Raw genomic sequence first — 7,252 nt, 5'->3', positions numbered from 1 at the left:
AGTTGTGTTTTGAAAATGAATTAATATTGGTGAAAAGCACTGATATCCTTGGATAAAGGGCAACAGAGAAGAACACATTGTTATTATTAAACTGTTGTAGAAATCCTCTCTTTGGCTTTGACTGAATTATTGCAGTGAGTTTCCTTGGTGACGTGACGTAGGATTTACTGGAGTGTTTGTGCTGTATAATTGAAAATGACACTACCTTTATTAAACTGTGGGACTCTTAACTCTTTTCTATGCTGCGAACTAGCTCTGCAGCATATTCTTACCAAATGTCCTAAGCCAGCAGAATGGAAGCTGATCAGACCTCCGCCATAAGACATCTAAGTTAAGAGCAAGTTGAGGGCAAAAAATACATGCCTTCCTCGACACAAATGAGATAAAAATGGATAATGAATGTAGCTGAAGTTTCAGTTAACCACTCGTAAATTGTTGCCCATTGATAACGAAGGGAAGAGTGAAAGTCCTTCCCCCTCAAACTACAAACATAAGGCTCAAGGTGAAGAGACCTGTGCCTAAATCATCAGTTTATAATCAGCTTTAATGGCACTACCTGAAAGCTGTTACCAACAGCTGTTCATTTATCTAAGTAAAACAAGTTAATGGTTCTAGTCCAGGTTTTCTTAGATAGGTTGTCTGCATCATAACAAATCTCATCTCAATCAATGATAATTGCTCGTACTGACAGCAGCCTCCCAAGAGAATCTTCAGGGAGCAGCGATTATCAGATCTGGTGGGGTCACACACACCTAGGGGACAGTTGCAGGGCTTGTCTTTCAAAATTATATATCCGGCATTAAATACAATGGATACTGGATATTAACATGATTTGAATGTCTCACATGCCTGAAATGTTAGAGGACTCAGATTAAAGGTATCTAGCTTGTTAATTGTTAGTTCAAATTATTAAGCTATTTTTTCAACAGTTCTTTGTTCTGGTACAGTAGGGTGGCAATGTGCTCTGCAGCCGAATGATTCACAGCTGAACTCCATCCTGTGGCAACACTGATTTTATCACCCAGGATGCAGTAGAACCCTTAAATTTGGAGTGACTGCAGTGTAGTAGCTTTGCTCTCTTATTTTGGGTATTGCTGGTGTTCCATATACCTGTGTGGTCTGACAAAGAAACTACAGGACCAAAACCTTATTGTGTTCTGTATGCATATGCTGATCTTGAAAATAAATTACATCTTCCTAGAATATAATTATTCCCTTGTCAAATTAAATTGAGTAAATTTCGTTCTCTTAAATTAGGTTTGATTTTTGTAATGACTACTCAGTCCTCCAAATATCAATATAATGGGAATAGAGATACACTCTGATTACACTCTGATCCTCTTCTGGCTAAGCAACTTGATTATACATCCCAGTGGATCCCAAATAAGAAATTCTGGTTCCCTTAAATCAAAATGCCTGCTTCTTTGTCACATCATTAAGAAAAAGCTAGGAATCTGATTAATAGCAGAGCTCCAGGCCTCTTTTGCAAAGACAAGAGAAACTCTACAAATAAATCAACAGGTAAGTTAAATATTGATAACTGCATGGTACTGATGATTTGTAGTTTTCTATCCTGGAATAGAATAATATAAAATGGAAAGGAAAGTTATAATATATATATATATATTTTTAATGAAGAAAATTTAAATTAGTCTATTCTAGTAAGACAATTCTGTCCTTACAAATCAGATAATCTGATCTCAGGTATTAAAATTCTTCAACGTTTGATTAGTCAAGAAACAAATTAGATCTGTTAGGTTTTAAAATGTAGCAGCTTTTTATTTTATGTTTCTCTCTAAACCTCTCCTTGCTACCATGAAAAATAACTGTTTAATACAATGCTTAACTTCACAGTTGCTCACAGGAGGATGGATGTAGCAATGGATTGAATCATGTATTTGTAAAACCAACAGTATTGTCTTAGCAGCCTTTCCATGACGGTTTAGGCCCTCACTCAGAGGTTTTTGAAATTACTCAGGTGTCAGATGCGGGCAGGCATAATCCACCTCAGTACAGATGAGGGCAGAGGGTGAGCTGAAAGATGATGATTTGCTAGTGATTTGCTTATTATCTGCATCTTCCCAGCCGTTCAGGAAATGCAAGCCTAAGAGGAGATAAAGAAAAAGGGCTGGATGAGTTGAGGTCAAGGAGCTGGAGGAGCCAGAATGGGACAAATCTGAGCAAAAGAACTCGCTAGTGGGCCAGTTCCCCATGTGTGATCCAACAGAAAATTATTATGAAAGGTCAGTGCGGAAATACAACAGAATAGGCTTAATGTAACTGTAATTTGGTTTGTATTGTTTTTGTTTTTCTCTGAGAATATGTTGAGCTTTCCGCTTGGATTTTCTATTTTTCTTTATTTTTTATATTTATTCTTGTAATGAGTTCTTAGGAAGCTTACATATGCCAAGAACTGCAGCATATCTTGTGCATCTAATCACAAGCCATGTACAGTTAGAGAGTGGATCTACAGCTGCTAATCCCTTCTGACTTCCACATGAATTGAAATGCGCAGCTGATATGTACTAGGTCACAGGTTCATCTCATTCACTGAGAAAAGTGAGTACAGTCTGAAAACAAACCATCAGCTGCACAGTTGAGCCAGGCCAGATTTATTATTCTTTTTTTTTTTTTTTCCAGGTCACCAAGTCATGGCAAATTGCTTCAGAGCCCAGTGGGCTACATCCAAAGCCTACTTTCAGTTTTGGAGGCTTTTGTGGGATTTACCTATGGTTGTATCCAAGTAACAGCTAAATGTCTTTCAGAAGCTTGATGTAAAATACACTGAGATCCACTGAAAATCTTCTCGTTTAATTTGGACTTGCCCAAAATTTTAATTAAGTTTTCAAGTCAGGCTCTGCCTCCTATTAGCTCATGAAGTTGACTTTGTGACACCAATGTGGCATGAGACATTACATCAGTTAAATGTGGCTGGATTGCATTGACTTGCTCTTGCGCATCTATCTACTCTGTGCATAATACTGAGATGTTTGTTAGAGTTTTCCTTCTTCCTGGAGGTACCTACTTATACGTTCTGTCAGTATGCGTGCACATATATAGTCTGCTTACAACTACTTGGAACTGTTGTTTTCATATCCAAGCATGTCATACATTTAAACTGTGAACAAATATAGGAAGCTATCTTTGACTCCTTATGCCCAGAAGAAAGAATAAAAGGAAAAACATGCGTTTTTGAGTAGGAGAAAAAAGGATTGCTCTCAGGAGATTTTTCTCTTCAGATACTGTGATGAGTAATGCTGCTGTCAATTATTAGGTTATTCAGAAATTAGCTTAAAAAAAAAAAAGCTTAATTTTAACTTTTTTTTTTTTGGATTGTTGTCATTTCTAATCCAGTGAAAATAGGTATCCCCCACTGAAATGAAGAACTCTCAGCTGCATGTAAAATCAATGTCAATTAAGATCACAGTAGTGATTAAGGACTTCCCACCCTGGGTCTTCATTTGATATTTTACTAACACTCTGGGAGAGATGTATGCAAGCAATTTTTTTTTTAAGTAATGGGAAGTTTCCCTACAGCATTTGCTTTTGTACCTTTAGTATAAGTCACCAATTACTGAAATAAGTATTTTTTTCTTACATCTATGTTTTCATAGCATAGTATTACGGACTGTAATGAATTGGTGGATTGATATAGAATCATAGAATGGCTTGGATTGGAAGGGACACTTAAGGATCATCTAGTTCCAAAATACTTGCCATGGGCTGGGACACCTTCCACTAGACCAGGTTGCTCAAATCTGTTATTTAATAGCTGTTCTTGGAGAAAGTAGAATGTACCATATTTTTTAAAATTTGTGTTAATTATTTGATAGATGTGTGACTTTCTTCAGTAAAATCCCTCTCCCTGAATGAGAGAATAGTATGAGACACAAAACCTGAATTGATGGCAATAAGAATGGGATTGACGTATTGTAATTTAAACAAACAAAAAAGTATGCCTTTGAAATCGGTTAAGTAGTTAAGGTCCTTCTCTATGATATGAAAATAACAAGGCAATTCAATCCACCTATTTTAGGTACCAGTTTTAGAATGAATTGCCCTTTGGAAGTCACTTCTCACTCCATTTCAGGGAGAGGAAACTTGGGGAGAGAGGGAAGACAGGAAAGAAAAAAAAAAAAAGCAACCGACTGAGCTAATTTTGCCCTCTGATATTCAGTGTGATATGGAATGCAGACTAAGAACATAATTCTAGGTTGTAAACTTCATTAAAATGAATGAGACTGCCAGCTCCCATTCCTCTAAGAATATTTTAAGTGGTTAATTTTATGGGTTGATCCCATGCACACTTACTGGATTTCATGGTCAAGGTGTCATTCAGATTTAGAAAGGAGGAAGAGAAACTTAAGTGTCAGGGTTTGTAAAGGTAAGAGATGTCAAGTGAACTCTTTCTGCATGGTGTCCCCTGCACTTTTGCTCTCCCTTCACACAGTTTCATAAGTCTGTTTTGTTTGTGCTGATGCTGCTGGGGAATGGCTGTAAAAGTGATATGAGAGCTTGGATCTTCATGTATAGGCTGAGGAATTCTCTGACCTGAGCATGGAAACTTTGCTTCCACAAGCTGAGTTTTGAGGTGCATAGAACTGATCAGGTGGTTTCAGCCCCCACCTACATTGGCAGATCTGTGTTTGAGAACAGCCACCATTTCTGGCACTAATTGCAAAATCTCCCAAGAGAGCCCTGCATGGGGAAAGAGAATAAATTGCTTCCTAAAGTTCAGCATTAGAAAGTGTACAGGGAGGCATCATAGAATTTTTGCTGCTCCCGTTTATAATAAGGTTAAAAGGTAACTTGATCACATTCTCTCAGTATCTCCAGGGAGAATGTCAAGTATATAGCACAGAGGTGGGAGAGGGCTCATTAATTTTAGACAAAGTCATGACAAGAAACAGTAGCTGGAGATTGAAACTTGATGAATTAAAAATGAAAGGAGGATTTTTTTTATTTCTAATTTATTTTTTTAACAACAGAGGTAATTAACAACTTGGCCTGACCACTCAGAGGAAATTCAAAGTTTTCCATCATTTTCAATCTTTAAATTGCAATGAGATAGTTTTCTAAGAGGGCAGATTCAACCATTCCAGAACTTATTGAACTGAGTAGAGGAATTCCTGTGTGAAGTGTTGTCATTAACATTACCAACACTAGCTGTGTATAATATAGCCTTTCAAGGCTATTTTGTTGAATGTTGAGTTCTTATGATATTTTACCTGCACATTTCTGCATGCACGTACACTTCTCCTGGGCTATTTGTGCAGTTCTCTTAATTTTTAACTGCACCATAAACAACTGCCTGCATAACAGTGCTGCTCGAAAGCAAAATTGAGGAAAAAGTGCAAATTGTTGTGGCTCTTGTAACTCATTCTCAAGCTTCTCTCTGAGATTCTCTGAACTCCTTCCTAACAGACAGCAACGTGTCTTAAATCCACATCTTTGTAGGAAGAAAATATTCATGTCTCTGGGGCTTTTCTTAGTCTGTCCTTATTGTCCTTGTAATTCCTAGATGTTCCTTGTACAGTCTCCTCTCTGTAAATCTACAAGTTCTTTCAATGACATTTTTCCTTCTCCATGGGCTCATTTCTCTGGCCTCAGTCCAATGAAGATTTAAATGACCTCCTTACACACTAATCAATTATCCTCACTTTCTATCAGCTGCAGGTGGAAGTTCTACCATGCTGCAGAGGATGAGCAGAGCAACGAGCTTGCTAGAGCAAAAGAGGGAGATGAGATAAAACAAGATATCTGTTTAGCACCCGTATCAGGAATCAGCACTCATTTTCATAATGAATTTGCCTGTGTTCATCATCACTGCAGCCTTTCATTAGAAAGATGACAGCTGAGGTTTCTGTGTCTGCCATTTCCATGGTATCCCCAGCAGTAGGTTGCTCAAGCAAAGATCTCTTACTTTAATCACTGTTGTGAAGTGTTGGGTTGTGGGTGGGACTGGGGATGTTTCTGGCAAGATAGGGAAGAGAAGAGAATTAAAGGAAAGCTTTCTGTGCCTACAGCTTGTCAGCTTACCACTAATATATGTGCTTCTGAACTCTTCTTAACTCACTTCTTTATTGATTTATTTGTACACGTGGTACTTCATGATGAAGGAATACTGTCCACCCTTCCTCCTGAAATATGGTTACCTCTGCGGGGGATTGTGATGTGTATTTAGTGCCAACCAGACAAATGATATTTCAGAAAAAGATGATGGGAAAAACAGCAGATTTGGTTGACGTATAGCAGAAACTGAGGAAGTAGAAACATTGCCACACCATTTGTGGAGCCCATTTAAACAATATATAAACACAGTATGCTCGTGTGGCTAAACAGGGTTTGTCTGTATCTGGTTTAGGGAAATACAAATCTGGGCTTTTTAGCCACACACTTCAAGATTTTGATATTAGTTTACAGGAAATAATTCATCTTTCAGGAAAGATGGTGGGAGAGCCAACTAAGCTGAATTGTCAGGTTTAGGTAAGCTGGTTGTCAAACACCTGGTTGACAACACCTGCCAGTGTTGTCCCTTGGCAGTAGCCAGGGACTATATGTAATCTGTATGAAGGAGCACAGAAGTACAATTGTTTTTCTTTGCTGGATGGGATTTATCTGATGAGTCTTCTATTGTCTCCTTGGCAGCACAAAGTGCTCAAAAAAAGAGGCTTTGAAAAAAGTAATATTTATGTGTAGATAGAAGCTAGCAATGCACACAGAGTGGCTTCGCTCGAGACATAAAGGCATCGAAGCTTTGCTTTATATGCTTCAGCTTTTCCAGTCTTAGCAGACATAAGTACTGGGTGAGGTCTCATGTAAAGTGGAGACAGAGAAATGATTATCTGTTTATCTTTCTTTCCTTTCAGAGCGGAACAATGAAATCAGCAGAACACTCCTCCCCTCCTTCTCTCTTCCTAGCAAATAAACCTTGTTTTAGAAAAATTAGAATGCATAGTGGATAAAGGAAGGTCACCTAGGTCTTGGATCTGCTTCCTTCATTAGCAGCAAATTGTCATGTAGTGATTGCTCCTTCTAGTATCAGTGCTGGGGCATTTAACTAGTCAGAAGAGCTTACAGATGCCACATGAGAAAGCCAGTGATGCATTTAATATATCGCAGGAATCATAAATAGCTAAGACAAGGACTGGTTATTGCTTAGTTCAATATTGTTGTTTAATAGGAACTCTAAATACACTCTGCTGGGTTAAATATTGTACTATTAACTTCAGAGATAATGATCTTTCTAGAT

The 7,252-nt window shown here is 37.9% G+C and overlaps 1 long non-coding RNA gene across 1 annotated transcript; it reads left to right on the top strand.

The window, feature by feature from the left end:
- Nucleotides 1–965: 965 nt before the first annotated feature.
- On the top strand, nt 966–5,657 carry LOC310902607. Its single transcript, XR_014586813.1, has 4 exons — nt 966–1,521; nt 2,086–2,243; nt 2,393–2,559; nt 2,641–5,657. It is a non-coding gene; the product is annotated as an uncharacterized lncRNA (long non-coding RNA).
- The last annotated feature ends 1,595 nt before the right edge of the window (nt 5,658–7,252 follow it).

This window comes from Anser anser, assembly GCF_964211835.1.
Source record: "Anser anser genome assembly, chromosome: 7".
Taxonomy (NCBI): Eukaryota; Metazoa; Chordata; class Aves; order Anseriformes; family Anatidae; genus Anser; species Anser anser.
This window is presented reverse-complemented; position numbering and strand designations above follow the sequence as displayed.